Source organism: Camelus ferus, chromosome 31, assembly GCF_009834535.1.
Source record: "Camelus ferus isolate YT-003-E chromosome 31, BCGSAC_Cfer_1.0, whole genome shotgun sequence".
Classification (NCBI taxonomy): domain Eukaryota; kingdom Metazoa; phylum Chordata; class Mammalia; order Artiodactyla; family Camelidae; genus Camelus; species Camelus ferus.
In genome coordinates this window covers 18,816,315-18,836,634 of record NC_045726.1, presented here as the reverse complement: position 1 = coordinate 18,836,634, position 20,320 = coordinate 18,816,315, and the positions used below count along the sequence as shown (strand labels likewise).

Sequence of the window (20,320 nt, the reverse complement as noted above, 5' to 3'; positions counted from 1 at the left end):
AAGTTTTATCATGAACTGTTAAGTTTCCAGTTGTTCCTGTTACTATCAGAAAAATCCAAAACCTTTTTTCTCAGTTTCTATCTTCATAATTTACAATACTTGAAAATTGTTTGTCATGTGTTTTCTTAACTGTTTAAAAACAGTTCTTTGTTTGTTTTGGGGTTTTTTTTTTGGTGGGGGGTAATTAGGTTTATTAATTTATTTTTAGAGGAGGTACTGGGAATGGAACCCAGGACCTCATGCCTGCTAAGCACGTGCTCTACCGCTTGAGCTGTACCCTCCGCCCTAAAAATGGTGCTAGTTACAGCCCAGGCTGGAACGGGGGAGGTGCTGGGCATGATTTTTGGCTAGACACCTGTCTTAATGGTAGCCCTGTATTATCTCCTTCGGAAAAAAGACCAGCTTTGCCAGCATTACTTTCCTGATGTGGATATTGTAGGATTTAGTGGATTTCAGAACATTTTAAATATTTTGAGAAAAGAAACTGTTAAAATGGGACTTTTGTATACCAAGGTTTTTCTTTGTATACTTTAATCTTTTTTTAATCGAGTTGTAGTCAGTTTACAATGTTGTGCCAATTTCTGGTGCACAGCACAGGTCTTCAGTCACACATGGACATGCACATGGTCATCTTCGTACTCTTCCACTGTGAGCTCCACGAGGTGCTGGACACCAGGGTATTTTAATGTCTTCTTGATACTGTGGGACGCACCCTCGGTTTGACTTGATACTTCATATGCTCATTCAGCCCTGAACTGAAGGTAAATTAGAAATTTTTCAGAATTGATTTGAGAGGCCTTTATCTGAGGCTGATTGTTAATTTTTCCAAGAAGATGAAATTCGTTTTATAACTAACCATATTACCAAAACTCCTTCTCACTTTGTGGAAACCGTAATGTCTGTAAATTAAAACAGTCGTACCTTTATTAAGTATCTTATTTAAGGATCATGTTAATACAATTTTGTGCTTGGTTTATTTCCTTTTTAAAGTTACTTTTTATGATCTTTAAAGGCAAGATTTTAAGAATCTTGTGTCATGAATTTCTTCAGGTGACCTTCCTAGTTCACTGGGAAGTACTCTCTAGAGTATCCTTTTGAAAAGTTCTGGTTTGAGCGACTTTGAGCCGAAAATCCCCCGAAAAGGGAAATACATGAAGGTACATTATTGAAAAAAGGAGTAAGCAAATTCATACAGTGCCTACGGTACCTTTAAGCACTAGAAGAAACGCTCTGAGCGTATCCATCTCAGGTTCACCTGAGAGTCCACCTTTAAGTGGCTCTCCACGTCCTGCTGTCTGCCAGCTTCTGAGTGCCTGCAGGCCGTCTGTGAAGCTGAGTGCTGGCCCACGCTGGAGTCAGGAGGCATCTCCACTGTTCCGACCTCCACCAGAGCCTCTCTGCCTGCCTGCACGGCATGTGCATCGCATTGCGATTGGTGTCACGGACCACCCAAGTAGTGATGCTGTCACTCGTCACCACTCAAGGCATCCGTCATCCAGGGAGCGGCCCAGGCCTGATGGTGCACGTGATTGCATCCTGTCTGCCGGACACTAAGAAGACACTCAAACCTCAGAAGTCAGGATATCCACCTGACCCCAAGGACCCTGCCGCCCAGGCACCTGACCCAGCGCTACCCCCTTCCCGCTCAGTCTGCTTCCTGGAAAGAGGCGCAGCAGGGAAACTGCTTTTTTTTTGCACAAAGATCTGTAGTGTAACTGCTATCTCAGTTACACTCCTACTGCGGGTGGCGAGGAGGCCTCTGAGGGAAATGCACAGGGAAGTATCAGATCTGAATCCCGAATGACCAGGCTGGCTTCATAGCCTTGGGAGCTGGTCCTGCATGACTGTCGAGGAAGAGCGTGTCTGACTGTGGGGTTTGCCATGGCAGCTAGGAGCACTTCTCATTTTCCAGAGTGGGAATTCTTTGAGTGGTGCCTGTGACCTTATCTCCTTACGCTGGTGGCCAGGATTGCAGAGAAGAGAGCAGCTCCAGCCCCAGGTTGCCTGTCGGAGTTGGTGGCAAAGCAGACACCAGGTACTGTAATGAGACAGTTGGCCGACGTGGCCATTTTCTCTTACGTTTGTCCCAGTCTTTTTCATGCCTTTACTTCCCTCGCCCTATCAACAGTTCACACATTGTTAATGGTCTGACATGAGCCCAAACAAACTTTTCCAGAAGATTCAGTTACTACCTAATATTTTTAAAAGGTGGGTTTTTGTAGCTTTTTTCCTCGTCTGACGTTGTACTTGGAACTCACCATTAAGTTATTGCTTTTATGGAGCAGAAGGGGGTTAAAGAGCTAAAAAAAAAAAAAAAGGAATTTATTGCACACTTGTTTTGTTAATCAGAAATGGGTGGTCTTTTGGAATGTTCAGTAAGAATTAGCCATTGTGAGCCATCTTAGGCTAGTGTCTTTGAGTGGAGTGTGAGAAACAGCTCCAGGATCATCCGTGTGGGGTCATTAAAAATGCAGAGCCCTGGGCTTCACACAGTCTAACGTCTGTGCTCGGAAACACTGATCCTAGAAGCACCCCTTCTCTCCCCTAAGCAACTTGGTGCTTTTGTGCTCTCAGGTTTGAGACCTGACATCTTAGATCTTAGTGGGTAGTTAAAAATCATGGACTTTTTTGTTAATATCTGCAAGGCTGTATCTCAGGGATGGTGAGAAGATGCTTTTATGTTTCTAATGACCTTGACCAGAATCTTCCTGTTTTTAAACCTCCAGATTAAGTTTTATATCAATATAAGAATCTTATTCTTAAAAGACTTTGGAACTGTGGAAATGATTAAAGTTCTGTTTGGAGGGCTGTGATTGTGTTTTCCAGGGTGCTCAGATCATCAGCACGTGGCACTGTGTTTCACCCATTCAGGAAGTAGGCTGTGAGTCCTACCTCAGATGTCAGCCAGGTGACCCTTGTCTGCTGTTGGCCGTTAGCTGATGGAAAACAGCCCTCAGGCTTCGGTATTCAAATGATGTTTATAGCTTCATCAGAAATAAAACTCAAGTCACTTTAGATTATGCCTCTTCTATTCCTGAAAGGAAGGATACCCAGTAATAGTTTTCAAACAAAACAAAAAATTTGCAGGACAGGGAAAAATACCTTGTGCCAAGATGATTTTCGCCTGCAGGATGCACTCTGGTCCTCACACACATCGATTTAACTTTGGAAAATGAATTGATGTCATTTTGTAACTTTGGAAGATGCTTATTAATTAAAAGAAACTATCTTAGGAACAAAAAAAAATAGCATTTCATAACAGTTCATTTGCTATGTACCCTTGGAGTTTCTCTGAATAACCTAGGTATGTGTTTCTCACTGAATTCTTGTCTTTAAGAGGCTGGAACTCTGTCTTCAAACCATTTGAATTATGACGTGGGTGTGTGTGTGCAGTGGCTTAAAATGCATCCATGTTTGCTTTCCAGAGAACTCACATTGGCCTCATTACTGGTCTGTATGAGTAGATAGAGGAGAGAGAGATCTCCATACACTTTTCAGAATCTGAGATACAGAGCTTGAATTAGTTAACTAACAACCTGTGTTTTATATTAAATTACTTGTTATCTTCCTGGAAGGGAGTTGGATTTTGCAAAAACTATAATAAATGATCATTAAAGAGTGTTTGTAAAAAAAAAATTGGAATCACTTGCTAATAAATGTTAATTACAACATAATATCAAAATTTATGGGATGCAGCTAAACAGTGCTCAGAAGGAAATGTATAGCTGTAAATGCTTATATTAAAAAGATCTCAAATCAAGAGTCTAAGCTTCCACTTACAAAAAACTAGAAAAAGAAGAGCAAAATAAAACCAAAGCTAACAGAAGGAAAGACATAATAAAGATTAGTATGGAAATCAGTGAAGTAGAAAACAAAAATAGACGAGAAAAAATCAGTGAAACCAGTTGTTGAGTCTTTGAAAGGATCGAGTTTGACAAACCTTCAGTCACACTGACCGAGAAAGAGAAGACGGCAGCTACCCACATCAGGAATGAAGGATGTCACATTACTACCAATCTTACCGAACTTAAAGAATTGTAAGGATACTATGAACAACGTTATGCCAACACATGGACAACTCAAGTGAGATGGACAAATCCTGGAAAAACACAAATTACTGAAACTGTCAAGAGGAAACAGAAAAAGTCATTAGATCTATCTATAACAAGTGGAGAGATTAAACTAGAAACCAGACTTCTCCCACAAAATAAAACTCAGGGCCAGATAGCTTCACGGGTGAATGCTTACACACGTTTAAAGAGGAAATAATGCCAGTCTTCCACAGACTCAGAAGATAGAAGAGGAAGAAATACTCACCAGGTCTGTGCTGTGGACCCCCGTTATCCTGATACCAAAGCAGACAAAAACATGGCAAGAATACTACGGTCCAATATCCCTTACGGATGTAGACACAAAAATCTTCAACAAATGCAGTGACATTTAGAAAGGTTTAGGTACGTGACCAAGTGAGATTAAATATCAGAAAGCCAATGAACGTATTCCACTGTGTTAGCTAGTTGGAAGGACAAGAGGCACAAGTCATTTCAAAATGCAGGGGGAAAGGACTTGACAAAATGTTAACACCGTTCATGACAAAACTCAAAAAACGTGGATTGGAAGGGAATTTTCTCAACCTAATGAAGAGCATTCGTTAAAAAACAACAGCTAACATCATGCTTCATAGTGAAAGGATAACTCTCCTAAGGTCAGGAAATGTCAGAGGTGTCCATCATTCCTTCTATTCAACATTATACTGTAGGTTCTAGCCCTGCAATCAAGCAAGGAAAAAAAAAGCATACAGATGGGAAACGAAGAAATAACATTATCTTTATTTGCAGATGGCATGATTCTGTGTTGAAAATCCTAGAGGATACACACATAAAACATTAGAGTTAAGGAATTCAGCAAGGTTGTGAAATAGAAGATCTAGATACAAAAATTAGTTGCATTTCTATATACAATATAGCAGTGCACTATCCAACTTTAATTCCATCAAAAAGGATAAAATACTTAATAAATTTAATAAAAGTGTGAGATTATACATAAAAAAACTAAGTAAATGGAGAGACATTCCATGTTCATGGATTGGAAGATCCATTGTTAATATGGAAATACCTGTCAAAAGTCCCTCAGGCTATGTTGCAGAAATTAACCAGCTGACCCTAAAATTTTTATGGAAATGTAAAAGGATTCAGAATAGCCAAAAGAATTTTGAAAAGTAAAAACAAATTTGGAGAATTTCTACTCCAGATATCAAAACTTACTATGAATCAACAATAATCAAGATAGTGTGGTTTTGGAATGGAGATACATCTGGATAGTTAGCCATCTCAGTGAAACAATTGACAGTCTTGAAATTAATTCTTAAATTTATGGCCAACTGGTTTTCCTTAGCAGTACTGAGGCAATTCAGTGGAGAAAGTACTGCCCTTTGAGCAGATGAGGATGGAAGGATTGGATATATATGCATGTGCAAAAAGATGAATTTAGACCGTTTGTAATATACAAAGGTTAACTTAAAAATGACCATACACCTAAATGTAAGAGCAAAAACTGTTAGATTTAGAAGAAATTATAGGCAAGAATCTTCATGACCCCAGGTTTGTCAAAGAAAAGGTAGTCTAGAAAAGGTAAAGTTGGTACATTAGACGTCATCAAAATTAAAAACTTATGTGTCACAAGCCACTGTTAAGGAAATAAGAAACAAAGCCAAAGACTGGGAAGAAAAGTTGTAAATCATGTTGATAAAAGATTTGTATTCAGAGTATATGAAGAACTCTAACAAGACAGTCCAAGTAAAGTTACAAAGGATTGGAGTAGACATCTCTCCAAGGAAGATGCACAGATTGCCAATAAACACAGAAAATGTGCTTAACATCTTTAGTCATTAAGGAAACAAGTGGAAACTGAGGTGCTGCTTCCTACCCAGAATAACTGCAGCAAATAAAAACCAGAAGGACAGACAATGACAAATGCTGGTTATGATGTGAAAAAACTGGTACGGCCCCTTTGGGTGACAATTTAGCAGTTTCTTAAAAAGTTAAATATAAATATACCAGAAGACCCTAGGTTCCTGGGAAAATACACATGAGAACCGAGAAAATACAGAAAACTTGTAAAGTAATGTTTGTGGCAGCACCATTCATAATAGCCTCCAAATGGAAATACCCCAAGTTTCAGCTGGTGGATGGATAAACACAATATGGTATGTCCATACAGTGGAACAGTACTCAGACAGGAAAAGGGGGGATCTGGTACCTGCTACAGCATGGATGAGCCTCAAAAATGCGTGAAGTAGAAGCAGCCAGGTGGAAAGCACCACACATCGTATGATTCCACTTGGAGGACATTTCATGAAGTGGGGAAACTACAGATAGGAAGTGGGTCACTGGTTGCTGGGGCCGGGGCTGGAGACCACCTGCCAGTGGACACAGGAGTCTTTGTGTTGAGGGAACTGTTGAAGAACATTGTGGTGATGGTTACACAACCTAAATCTACTTAAAAAATTATTCACTTAAAATAAGTGATTTTATGACACATTTGTAATTTATACCTTAAGTAAAGCTTTTGGAAGACTCCCAAGATGAGACCTGAATTCTGCCAAGAAGGAAAGGTGGGCGGGAGCGTTTGCCAGTTTTAGTTCAAGCTGCTCCCGGAGAGTTTGTATTTATGACCCCCTCCTGCGTGATGCTCTGGTGTTCAGCCCCAGAGTCAGGGCTAGACCAGAAGTGTGGTGTCTGAGGACGTGCCGTCATAGGGACGAAGTGAATTGCCGAGGGACTGGTCACCTCCCCGAGGGCCACGCACCTTTGTCCTCTGGGTCAGGTGCTGGGGAATAGCGTCAGAGCAAAAGTCGTGAAAAACTAAAGGTTTCTCTGTTTAGGAAAATAACTGATGGGAACCAGAAGGTCATCTTCACAAGTGGACCCTTTTGTCAGGTGGCTGAGAGGAAGGCGAGAAAACCGGGAAACAAGCTACAAGTACTTGCAGAGCTGGGCGGCTTGGGCCCCAGCTGAGACGCGCCCTGGGGGACGGCTTGCAGGGGGCGGCAGTGGTGGGTGAGCGAGCTGGTGGGCGAGGCCTGGAGGTTGACCAGAAGCTGAAGGAAGCACCTTGGCCCCAGGTGGCCCTTCTGATGCTGACAGTGTGGTCCCGCCGGAGACCAAGAGCGGGCTCAATCTGGGAGAGGGGACAGGCCCATGAGAAGGTCAGCACGGAAGGGAGTATGAAAAGCCAAAACCAAAACCAAAACAAAGCGAGAAACAAAAAAGGACGCAAAGAGCAAACACAGCTGAGAATGAAACCTTACACACTTTTTCACTCCCAGTGACTCATTAACCTGAAATTTTGGGTGTTAGTTTAGTTTCGCTGGGAAATAACGCATCTGCCATGCTGAGGGGGCTGAACGCACCCTCCGAAAGTGAAGGAAGTGGATAGGTGACCTCCCAGGTCACGCAGGCTGGGCTGAGAACCCGCCCGTGTCACTGGGGAGCCCGCCACCGTGGCCCCATCACAGCTCAGCCCCCTGCAGTGAGGACCCTTCCCGAGCCCATCTCGGGCGGGATGCAGACTTGTGCGCGCCTGTGTGCACGAGCTTGGAGACGCTGTGTTGGCTGGAGCAGGTGCCAGAGCTCACAGGTGCGAGGGACCGGAGAGTGCCGGTCACGCGTACATTTGTGGTCCGGTGGGGTTTTGCGAAAGCGTCTTTTGGAAAAATTAGCTATGGAGGCTGTCCTGCAAGTCAGCCCAGCCCCAGGGCAGATTCACGTGGGGACGTTGCGCCCAAGTCCCCGGGGCGCGGTGGGCGGGCGTGCAGCGTGTCTTTCCTCTTTCCTCGCTGGGACGTGCGTGCGGCCCGGCGTGTTCCTCGCCGCTGCCCCGCCCCTGGCAAAGGCGGACACACAGACACGGGGAGAAGAGGGCAGCCGGCGGTCTGACCTCTCCTGCGTGAGCGCCTGCGCTTCGGGGGAGAACGGATAAAACGTTCCAGGGGGGAAGGTCATTTGGGGCCCAGAGTGCCAGGCTGGGAGTGGGAGCTGAAGGAGCAGGTCCGGATGGAGGCAAGACGTTACGGAAGCCGCTGGGGATGAGAATCCGTAAGGATTTCAGGTGTCTTCTGCTGGAGTTCCTGGCTGGAGAGATCGTCTTTTGTTGCGTTTTGTTGCCTGACGACTTCCACGTGCGCTCCTGCTGGTGGGGGTCCAGAGGCCGTCACTGCCAGGGGAGTCCCTCTCCACGGTCGTACCTGAGAACACCCCGTTCCCCCGGACATTTCGCGTGTCCTTTGCGAGCTGGTCCGGCCGTCCTGGTGTCCTGTGGCCTGAGCGGGTGGGCAGCCGTCGCCAGCCCCAGCCTTGACCCTGTGGGCAGCGACCACAGGGCGCCGTCTCCTCTGAGGTGTGGACGTGCTGGCTCCTTTAAGATCCAGGCAGCAGGGTCCAGATACAAAGGGAAGAGAGGTACCTTCCAGGCTCCAATGGGACTGGCTCTCCGTCCTTACCCTGGCCACGTTCACTCGGGGGGACAACTCAAGGTCATGCCAGCTCCGCGTTCTGCCAAGAGCGCTTTGTTCGCCCAGCGTGCTCTGGGTATTTGAGACTCTGTATGTTCCATGAAAATCCCAGCCCTAAAAGCCCGCGCTGTCACGAAGACGGAGCGCTCACGCTTAGGAGCTGGCTACTCTGCACAGCGTGAGAACGTAAGGTTTGAGGCAAAGGGGAGAGGCGGCCAGGCGCCGCCCACCGCGGGGTGCGTGGCCGGTGCTTGCTTTACGCCCCGGCCTCAGAAGCCTCGGGGTGGCGGCCGTCTCAGAAGTGCTTTGCTTGCTCGTGTCTGCAGGACCTGTTTGTCCCTGTGAACATCAGTGCTCCTCTTGTCTGAATTACCTGCAAGAGAATAAAGCCAAATGTGTGTCCTAGGCAGTAAGCTCTTCCTCTTCATTCCGGAGAAACTGGTCACCGCACTGAAGAGTTGATGGTTAATGAGTAAATCGCACCGTCTCCACCCCTCTCAGCCTCCGGGCCGGCCGTGGTGGGCTGGAAGGCCTCCTCCGAGAGCGGGTCCCAGGGACTCGGCGAGGAGCTGGAGGTCACCTTTTAAAGTCCACATCTGATAATCACTCCTAAAAAGTCCTTAGAAATATGGTCGCTACTAAGTGGGACCGACCAGCGCGTCTTTGAGTAAAAGTCTCTCAGGAATAAAAGGTGGCTTGGATTTGGGGATGGGGGACCTAGAAGGAGCAGCTTGCAACCTACAGCTCGGAGGGGAGTCGGTGGAGAGACGCCGTGGCGCGCGGCGCGCAGGGCTGGCACCGCGGTCGTCACCGGCCCCCGCCCCCGCCCGCTGCTGGCTCGCACCACGGGAGGCCCGGCTCTCGCTCTGGGGAGAGGAGCGTGTGTCTCACCCACGGTTTTACGGAGAGGCTTGACGTACGTTCGAATCGTTCTTATTTGTCACATTTCCCCTCTCTGCGGGTCCCAGAGATTGAGAACAGGGCTGGTGTGGTGCTCACCGGTGTGTGAGTGCGCGTGTGTGTCTGCACGTGCGAGTGCACGAGCATGTGTTTAAATGTGCGTGCGTGTGTCTGCTTTTACATCCACATGTAAAACGTGCGTGTGCACGAGCACGTGAACCTGTGGGCATGTTACATATGCGTGTGCGGTGAGTGTGCAGGCACACAGGTGGCAGCCGCCTAACTCTGAGAGCACAGATGGGAAGGAAAGAAACCTGGCTGGGCCCCCGGAGCTGCCCCGGGCCCCAGGAGGGCTCGCCCGGCCTCCAGGTGCTCTAGTCAGGCCAGGTGAGTAAGCCACGGGCCCCAGCGACCTGGGCGAAGGACGCGAGGTGTCCAAGGCCGAGGGGACTGTAACACCGTGACACCCCTGGGGCTGGCTGGTTGCACCTCCAGGGTAAAAGCTGCTGCCGTCGCCATGACGGGCACTGCACTGGCCCCGAGGGGGCTGAGCAGTTGCAGCGTCGGAGAAACGGGTCCCCAGGCCCGGAGGGGACCTGGGGGAGACTGAGGGCTGAGAGGGAGCAGCGGGCTTGCCTGGGTGTTTCCTGCACAGCCCTCCAGGCCAGTCTAGGGGTTCCCAGGGAGGCCCCAGGCAGGATGTCACCGAGAGGCACAGGGAACCACTGGGAGCGCAGCGGCCTGAGTTTATCCTTTGGGCTTCATCCTCAGCGATCAGGGCCTGTCTTGCCCAGCCCGCGGGCCTGTAACACCGCACTCTGAGGTCAAGCGCAGACACCTGAGGTCAGGACCCACCCTGGTGGCTGTCGTTAGGGACTGTCTCTGGGTGGTGGGCACTTGGTCAGATTGAGTGACAGTAGCTGGATCACTATGGCCTGTCTAGTTTGCTCTGACAGATGGGAGTCTTTCTCTTGCTAACAGGAGCTCAGTGGCATCAGCTTACATTGACGTGACAAGAAGAAACACAATCGCTTACTATTTGCCAGGCAGTTTTCTAGAGATTTTACATATATTATCTCATTAAATCCTCACAACAGACATTACCATCTCCATTTTACAGATGTGGAAACTGAGGCTGAGAGCTGATAAACAGCTTGTCCAAGGTCGCACAGGAAGGGGGTTGCTCCGTACACAGCTCTGAGGCCACAGCACAGAGGACACTTGGACACGCCTGTGACTGTGTCCTTAGAGGGATGTTTGCATTTCAGTGTCATAATGAGAGAGGGGAAACTTACTAAAAAAAAAATAAATGTATTCACACTCACTTAAGATGGCTCTAAGCAGAAAGACAAGTGTTGGTGAGGGTGTGGAAAACTGGAACCATCATTTACTTCTGGTGGGAATGCCAAGTGGTGCAGCCGCTTTGGAAAGCAGCCTGGCGGTTCCTCACATTGTAAACAGTAACCACACGATCCCAGATCTCCGCTCCTGGGGTTTAAACCCAAGAGAAATGAAAGTGTGTCCACGTGGAAGTTTGTACACGAATGTTCACAGCTGCATTATTCATGACAGCCAAGAAGAAGACAGAACCCAGATGTCCATTAGTTGGTGATGTCTAGATAAAGAAAATACTGTCTATCCATTCAGTGGACGATTATGCAGCCACAAAGGGAGTGAAACACTGGAACGAGCTACACCTTGGATGAACCTTGGGAACATTATGCTGAGTGACAGAGCCCAGACCCCAAGGCCACGGGTTTTAAGTTTCCATGTCTGGGACATGTTCAGGACAGGGAATCTGCAGAGACGGAGAGCAGACTGGAGGTGGCCAGGAGCTAGGTGGGACTGGGGGTGCTGTCCAGTGGGTCGGGGGTTCTTGTCTGGATTATGAACACGGTGTGGAACTAGGTGGTGGCGGTGGTTGTACAGTCTTGTAAATGTACTAAAACAAAACCTCACTGAGTTAAAAGTTCACAAAGGGTGAACTTTATAGTATATGAGTTATGTCTCAATTTAAAAAATGTCTACAATTAAACCTGTAGAAGACAGACAGAGGCTGCAGCCCTGGTCACTTTGTGGAGCCTGCTGGCCCGAGTGCTGCCTGTCTGCTGGGCACACGGGCAATGCACAGGCTCTGTCTCAGATCAGTTGTGGTGTCCTCTCACCCAGGACCTCCGGGGGCAGACCCGGCCTCCGGTGCTCTGACCTGTTGCAGTGAGCTGATTGCTCACCAGAGGGATGTTTGGGCATCTTACCAGGAAAGAGAGTCTGTGTAGGATCTGGACAGGGCAGAGTTCAGGTGAAACTGGAAGGAAGCTATGGGTTGACAGGCTCGAGCCCAGGAGGAAAGGGCCACGCAAGTCTGCCCTGCGAAGGTAAGAGAGGAGAGAAGGTGTGTCCAGGGCCCCATGGTCTGATGCTGGGCACCTGGGCTGTACGTCTGGGTTGCATCCCTGAGTCCACGACCCAAGTCCCCTGGGGACCGTGGGCCACTTCGTTCTCACAGCTTTCATGCCAAACAGCGAGTGTCTGGCAGTCTAGGATTTTAGAGAATCAAGCTTCTCAGTGGGTGACGGCCACAGTCCCTCCCAGAGGGGGGTCGTCATGACAGGGCACGGCTGTCCTGTGAGAAATGCTTTTCTTGTGAATTCTGCAGCTGGTCGTGTGGGGCTGCAGGGCGGGTTTTTGCTCTTCCTCTTCAGAAGGCTCATGCCAGCCTCTGGGTGCCCAGCTCTGAGCAGGAGAGCCACAGCCCCCTTCTCACAAGGCTCACGCCCGCAGGGGAAGATGGACTGAAACTAGCTAGTAAGTAGCACTAACTATCCTGCGACTCTGTATGGGAATATATACTGTCGAAGATCAGCCACACGTGTAACTATGCCAGCTGGTACTGTGGGAAAATCCCCAACCTGAGTTAACCTGGGCTGACGGGGTCCAGGGGTTGAAAGTGGACTTGCTGGGACAGAGCATTAAGCAGAGGCCTGAACAGGGAATAGGGTCAGTGAATTCAAGAGAGGCAGAGCAAACTGCATGTGCAAAGGCCCTGGGGTGAGAGAGCACATGGCTTGTTTTGTTAGAGATACTGGAGGGCGGGCAGTGAGGCTGGCAAAGAATGGGAGACGGGAGAGACGGGCAGGCTGAAGTTTGGTCTCAACAACCATCTGAGGCAGGGTAATTAATGGTCACTTCCCACGTACTCAGGCCAGGCCGGAGGGGCCAGCGAGAGCCACACCTGCTTGAATCCTGTCTCCTCTAACACACACACACACACTTTGTGTTTCTGTTTTGATTCTCTTGCGGACTTTTTTGTGATGTCCGCTCTTGCTGATAAAGGCTCTCCACCTGCCCGTGCCTGCATCCGCCATCTGCCGGAGAGCCCTCCGTGCACTTTGTTACTTCAGTCAACGCTATCGCGGGATTTCCATTTGTAGTTACAAACGAGGTCCGTCTGGCTGCCCATGGGCTTCTTCTGCAAACAGTGGTCCCAGCTGACAGGACCATTGCCTGAGGCCCAAGTTTCCCCCCAGGATGAAGGAAACTGTGTTTGCGATGCTCTGTAAGCAAAATGATCGCATAAGAGTATTTGTTCTGTCCTGGCCAAACAAGTGGCGATCGGTGTGGCGGTGCAGGGCGGTGCGGGCCCCTCTGTGTGTGTGTGTGTGCGCGCGCTCTTAGAGGCTTGAAGGACCCTGCAGCTGGAGACTCTGGAGAGAGCGGACAGGGCACCCCGAGCCCACAGTTACCGTAACGTACGCGAGGAGCCCCAGATCTCTCACTGGAAACTAGTCTCTTAACAAGAAATCGTTGAACGATTGGCTCCCCACGTCCTAATGGAGGACTCATCTCTGCCTTCATGCCCTGCTGTGGGCTGAGCTCCTCCAGACACCCACCTGCCATTCAGGGCGGGGGGGCCAGGCTTCAGATCTCCGCCTTTCAAATGGGCTGATGACCCCTTTAGGGGCCCCTTAAAGGGGCTGTCACGGGACGTTGAGGGAGTGGTGGGTCCCCACCAGAGCAAACCCAGGATGGGGAGGGGGCACGGCAGGTCTGACTAGACCCCCCGTCGCATCCTGACTCTGAGCTACATCGTCTCCATACACGTCTCCCTGCGATGCCATCACATTCAACAGGAAGAGTGTCTGCCGTTAGACCTTGTACATGACGGGAGTTTTAGACAATTAAAGTACCACATGGGATGTTTTCCGCAACAATGACAGAAAAGACCGGCTCAGACAAGAATGGATCATCTCCCATAACTGAAGGTTCTTAGAAGAGGCAAGGAGATGAGGGGATGGTCACCAGGGCCACCTCTGCCTTCCTCTGCAATTGACTTTGTGTCTGTAGCACGTTGGGTGTTGCAGCCCCAGGCATCATGTCCACTCTGGGTCCTGTCCCAAGGACTCACGTCTCTCTGAGGGACGTAGGACCCTGGGGAAGAGGATGAGGACACAGGACATGGGAAGGACCGAGGACACAGGTGACTCGTGGGGCATCACACCCTACGGTGCGGAGCAGCCCAGCATGAGGTCGCGCGTGGCTGGGGTGCACACCACATTCCTCCTGCGTGGCTGGCTCTGTGCCTCCCTGGCGTCTGCAGAGCAGCTGTCTGGCTGCATGAAGTTTGCCTTCTTCATCTCCTCCACTACATGATAGACCAAGCACTCACTTATCTCCGAATGCCATTGCCTGTGAGTCCAAGAGTCCCCGCTCCAACCTGAATACCTGGGTGTCAGGGCAAAGGAAGGGTGTTTCCAGACCTGCAAAGACTCACTGCGTACCTGACTGGAGAACATCTCAAAGAAGGACCAGAACAGAGTTGGAAAACAAGACCTCAAGATTGTGAAAGAACAGGCAAAAGTCATGGACAAAGAATCAGGCTAAATGAATTCGTAACTCTTCCAGAATGATGATAATGTTCAAGAAATTCTAATAATCGTGTTAAACAGTGATACTTAAAAGTGAACAAACTTCAAGAGAAAATGTAATAATGTGGAAGTAGATACTGTAAATGCTTTCAATAAAATCCAGGAGTGGTGCTGGTGTTCAGCAGAGGTGATACAGGAGCATGTCTCCAGGCAGGTGGGCAGGGGCGTGACCACAGCGTGACGGGGGCAGTGTTACCTAATTTTCCGCCCTGGCTGCAGAGGAATACATGTCCTTCTGACCTCGGGGAGGGAAGATAGTCACGAGAGGACTGGAGAGGCACATCCACTCATAATGAGCCAGGCAAACTCGGCAGGAACAGGGGGGAAATGCGTTAATTTTTGTTCCAATCACTGGTGTCAGCATGTGCTGAATTCTCTCTTCTCTCTCTCTCTCTTTTTTTTTTTTTTTTTTTTTGGTAGAAATCTCTGTGGTGGCTTTATCTCAATTCAAATGTTGTCACATAATTTTTCTAGTGAAGAAATTATTAGAATTGGACTTCTTGCCTCGAAGAGAATGAAAATTTTTAATTGGATAGATTATTCCAGGTTGTTGTCCAGAAATTTTTTTTTTTATGCTGAATTCTTCTTTCCTGTTCCTCAACAACGTCCGTCTGGAACGTCTCGATTGTGAAGTCTTCCAGCTCAGTCTACAACTGTCTACAACTTCAGTCCATGATGATTCTGACATCTGCCTCCTCCCGCCCCGAGTCCTCCTCTGGCCTGGTGTGGGGGTGGCCAGGGGGCTTCTCCCTCCCTCGGGGCTGGGGTCACTTCAGGGACAGGGAAGGGGGCCGTTCTCTCTCACAGTAAGGAGCCAGCAGGATGGGGACGGGCATCTGTCCTCTGCCCCAAACTCGCGGAGACAACTGCAGAGTCTTCGAAACAATTGCTGGTTCAGAGATGGAGAAGAGATTAGCGGTTGCCAGGGGTTAGGAACTGGGCGGGGGGGGCGTGGAGAGAGGAGGGGAGGGGTGTTTGTGGTGATGGAGCAGGTCTGTACCTGGGTGGTGGAGCCGATGCACAAATCTACACCTGGTAAAATTGCACAGACCTCTGGACACACCCAAGTGCGTGTAAAACCTGGCCGAATGTAAGATTTGTGAGTCGTACCGATGTCAATTTCCTGTTTACAGTTACTAAGATGTTCCCACTGGGGGAACCTGGGCGAAGAGTACGCACGACCTCTTTGTGCTTCTTTTTAAATTTACTGTGAATCTACAATTATTTCAAAATGAAACAGTAATTTAAAAAATCTTGCAAAGGAGTGGGTGGGGAGTGGCATTGTCCTCTGGTAGGGCAGGAGCTTAGGCTGTGAACCTGGCTTTGGAGCAGCTGAAGACAGGGACCAGAGCAGCAATGAGAGGAGGCAAGGCCAAGATGGACAGCGTGCCTCCCTTTGGTTGTGGCCTGTCCCCTGCTTGTGTTTCCCTGGGGTCGGCGGTGGATGGTGTGGTGGTGAGAGAAGCAGGGTGGACCGAGCCGCATCTTAGCAGCCCCAGGGGGGCCTGCCCCCCGGTGACTCGGGGGCTCTTTGGAATGTGGGGCACGTGACACCTCTGTGTTAACAGGAACACTTTAGGGCAGAGGGGCATATTTAAATAAACGACGTCTCCAGTTTCTGTTCTATGTGGGAAGTTGACAGTTTTCAGGCGGCGCGCTTGTGTGTGAGGGGTGGGGGAGGAGAGTGAGGACCCGATGAAGCTGGCGATGAAGCTGGCGGGGGCAGGCAGGTGGAGCAGGAGGAAGCAGCGTGGACAACAAACCGCTCGCTGATACCTGAAGAGTCAGACCGGGTACATCACTTACAATAAACTGGGATGAGCTCAGTGCCTCAGAATCCAGCACAGAATCCAGCTATGACGGTGGGCTCTTCCCAAGAGTCTCAGTAAACTTACTAAAAACAAAGTGACAAACTTTCAAAATGAAGGGGTGTCGGTCCCAATGGCACAGGGGGTTTCCCTCTTTACTACAGGACGTGCAAAGATACTGGATAAAACAGAACAGTTGAAGGTGCACTGCTGAGCGTGGAAGGAAGGAGGGGAGGTCCCAGTTCCCTGCGTGCCAGAAACAACCGCCTGACGGCCAGGGCGGCGGGGCTGTGGGTGTGCGCGTGTGGCCTGGACCTGCGGTGGCCTGGGGGGAGGGGTGGTGGGCGGCCTGGGGACCGGTCAGCACTCGTGCAGGCAGCTTTTGGCAGGAAGAGCTCCCTGCCGGAGGCCCCTTGGTCATGGCCTGCCTTTTTTCTTGTCACTGACCTTAAACCAGGCCCCCCACGCTCCGTTCATCTCAGGCCTTAGCACAGCTTTCAGATCTTTTGACGGCACTACACTTGCCTAACCTGGTGGCTCCTCCATAGATCACAGAAGTAGAAATGGGGGTGAGAGGGTAAGAGATGAGCAGAGCTCTTCCCTGCCTCCCCCTTCAGTCCCCTCGTGAGCAAACTGTGTGAACAAGACAGCATCTAAGGAAGATTCACAAGGAACTGCCCGCCTGCAGGCAGGGGCGGGCGGTGACTCTGGCCCCCGTCTCGGTGATTAACTGCCCCGTTTCCCTTCAGGACTTCCGTGGCTGAGCCGCATCTTCGGAGACGGTCTCTGGGCAACAGGGGTCCGCCGTCTCCCCGGACTGCCGGCATCCTGTTGAAGAGCAGCTTTCCTCCCTATCAGCAGTGCCTCTCTCATGCACTGACTTCGGAGCGGCGAGCAGCCAGCCCCGCGTTCAGAAACGTTCACGGGGCCCGGGGTGGGGCCTTGGCCCCCGTCTGCCGACGTCAGAAGGAAGGGCCCTCTGCGAAGCCGGGGCGCTGGGCAGGCTTTTCTCTCAGCAAAAGATAGATTAAAATAATCCAGTCCACCAGCGCGAGCCTGAGGCGGGGGTGAGTCCCAGCCCCCGTCTGTGCCCTCAGCGACTGAGGGGCTCGAGCTTACACCAGCGGCGCCGTGTGAGGAATCGGTGTGAGGCTGACGTTGAGCAGGGAACCGTCTGGATGACCCAGCCCAAGAGAAAAGAAAGCATTTGACTTTTTATTTCAATAACTGTATTTTTCACTTCCAGAAGTGCTATTTTTTCTCCCCTTAAATCTGCCCACTAATTTTTTTCATGGCGTCTTGTCCTGCCTGTTGAATCACTTAAAACACACTTTGACATAAAGTGCTTGGAGCAGTGCCCAGTACATCCTAACCCTGCGTAAAGCATGGTTAGTGAGGTAATAGCCTCAGTCAATGGCTGAGAATTTTCTAGAACTGGCAAAAGAGAAATCATTAGATCCAAATGAAGTAAGCAGATAGATAAACCAGCATCGAGACATACTGTGGTAAAACTGTTACTGAATCCAGACTGGTTCTGCTCGCTGCACGACAGGCCAGTAAATCGGGAGACGAGGTGCTGGGGCAAGGAATGGTGGCTTTTTTGGAAAGACAGCAGACCGAGAGGATGGCAGAATAATGTCTTGGAGAACCATCCTACCACAGTCAGAATACAGGCTCCTTCTATACTGAAAAAAGGGAATGAGGGTATGGTTGGTTGTTGCAAACTTCTTGCTATAGGAATTCTTTGTTCTTGCAGCTGTCCTCGTGGGTCAGGTCACTGTGTCCCTGTAAATCTCCAGCAAGACAAATGTTGTTTTCTATTCTGCGACTTGTTGTCTTTATGTAAGTGCAAAAGTGTTAATATCCTTAAAGGTCAGAGCCTTGAGAATAGGCTCTCCTGGGTATTTCAGGCTAAAGGCAACAAAAGGTTTTACAAAAGGTGCAGAGTGAGTAGGACTAAGCTTAGAAAACAGGGCACAAGGTTAGAGCCAAAGGAACAGATCTAGTACGGAGTCAGATTTGTTCTTTTCTGTTACAAAACCACAGAGCATTAAGACAGAAGTGATTTAAGGTGAGGGGAGCAAGAAAAAGCAGATACTTACCTACCTGAACTATTCAAGAAGGAGGAAGAAAAGACATTTTCAGAAAAATGAAAGTAAGAGTATTTCCTCTCACACACAGAGAGCCCTTGTTGAAACCTCTTGTTACCGGCTAAGAGACGCTTACCAACAGGTGGTAAACAGCGTTTGCACAAAGTAAGATGACAGAAATAAACCTAAGTGTATAGTCGTGATGATTTATATGAAGAGATTAAGCTCATCATGTACAAGAGGCAGATTCTAAGGCTGGATTAAGAAATCCAAGCTCCACAACATTGTAAACTGACTATTACTCAATTAATACAAAAAAAAAAAAAAAGGAAAGAAAAAAAATTTGGAGCCAAAAAAATACATAAAAGAAAGAACTCCAATTTCCAATCTGCAAAACCAACAGCTAAAACATAATGTCACACACACACACATACACACACAAATGCTAAATGCAAAGGAATTTAAAATAAAATGATAAAATAGACTAATACTATCCAGAAAAAGATGGCATGGCTGTGTGAACATAATTATATTCCTCAAGGTCAAATGCATCAACAGGAATAAAATAGTGAATAAGGTAATGGCTTTGTTAATCGGTGATACAAAGGAGAACCTTATAAAGAATGTATCATGATCTTAATGTGTAGATAGGGGCTCACCCTCAAAATGCAGAAAACAAAGTGGGCAGGCTTACAACGTGATCGACAGATCAGCTATCACAGTGGAAATACGGAGAGCATGGTTCTGTGAGAAACTGGGAGATGCATCAGACAGAAAATAGTGAGGGCATAGAAGATTTGAGCAATACAATCAATGAGCTTGGATTCCTGCACCAAAAGGGGTAGACAGAACATCCTTTTTTTTTTTTTTAATTCAAATATACTCAGAACAGTTCCAAACACTGACCTGGTTATCAGGTCTCCAAGTTTATCTCAATAAACCTTACCTGAGTGATATCATACAGACACCATGCTCTGACCATACAGTGGTAAAATCAGAAATTAATAACAGAAGTATCCAAACCCAGCCTTGGATTTAATATCTTTCTAAATAAGACAAATAAAAGGAAACTCCTTAATAAAAATTATGGTGTATTTTTAATTTAACAAAAATTCCCCATCAAGATTTATGTGATGGTCTTCAGGCCGTATTTCAATGGACATGCACACAGCCTTAAATTTATACATTAGAGAAAAGTGGTTGGAAATCAGTAACTTAAATATTCAACCCAAGAAAATAAACCCAAAGGAAGGAGGAAGGTGGACATAGATATGGGTATAGATGTATGAGCAAATAATAATGAACTAAAAAGTATGAGTGAGGGCAGGTCTTGGTTAACAGAAGACAAATTCAGGCAAGGCTGATAAGGGAAAAAGAAGCAACAAATAATTTTTTGAAAAAGGATCGAATTATGGACAAAGATTTTTAACGTTATAATATTATGAACAATTTGATGCCTTTCAACCAAACTCTTAGACAAATTGGACAGTTTTCTAGAAAAATAAGTGATTCAAACTCATTGACTAAAATAGGAAATCTGAATAGATCTACAACTATTAAAAAAACTGAGTTAACAGCCAATGATCTGTCCACAGAAACACAACAAAAAAAAGAAAGCCAAGATGGTTTTGTCAGGAACATGCTACCAAACCTCCAGGGAACGGATTGTTGCTATGTTATACAGTTGTTCTTGAGACAAATAGGAGAAAGGCCCTTGGTGCATTCCATGGGGCTGGGATGCTCGTGGTTGAGATCCGTTCGAGGGAGGCCTCTTACTTCCCCACGTCAGCTGTAAACAGAGGTCATCAAATCGAGTTCCTTTACTTCCCAGTCAAGCACTTGTAAGCACACAAACCCGGCTGGTGTTCTTACAGGTGGCCATCTGCAAGGGAGCTGCTGGGCCTTTGAGGCACAGTTTCTCGTTATTAGTTTGGTGGCCTAATTCAGATAGGGTATGTGACCTGAACACGTGTCCGAGGACAGTGTGGCGGACTGAATGTGTGCTGCTTCTGAGTCTGGCTGAGCAGTTCAGCTTTCTTACGTGTCTCGGTTTCTCCCCGTGACAGCCTAACATCAAAATGCTAG

At 48.1% G+C, this 20,320-nt stretch overlaps 1 protein-coding gene across 2 annotated transcripts in view; it reads left to right on the top strand.

The window, feature by feature from the left end:
- The window catches only part of SPIN1 (spindlin 1), a 91,868-nt gene extending 73,291 nt beyond the window's left edge, over window positions 1-18,577 (top strand). For both annotated transcript variants that reach the window (XR_004316422.1, XR_004316421.1), the window contains exon 7: window positions 16,895-18,577. The gene's annotated coding sequence lies outside the window, so the exon portion shown is untranslated. The remainder of the gene's footprint in view (window positions 1-16,894) is intronic.
- Window positions 18,578-20,320: the final 1,743 nt, after the last annotated feature.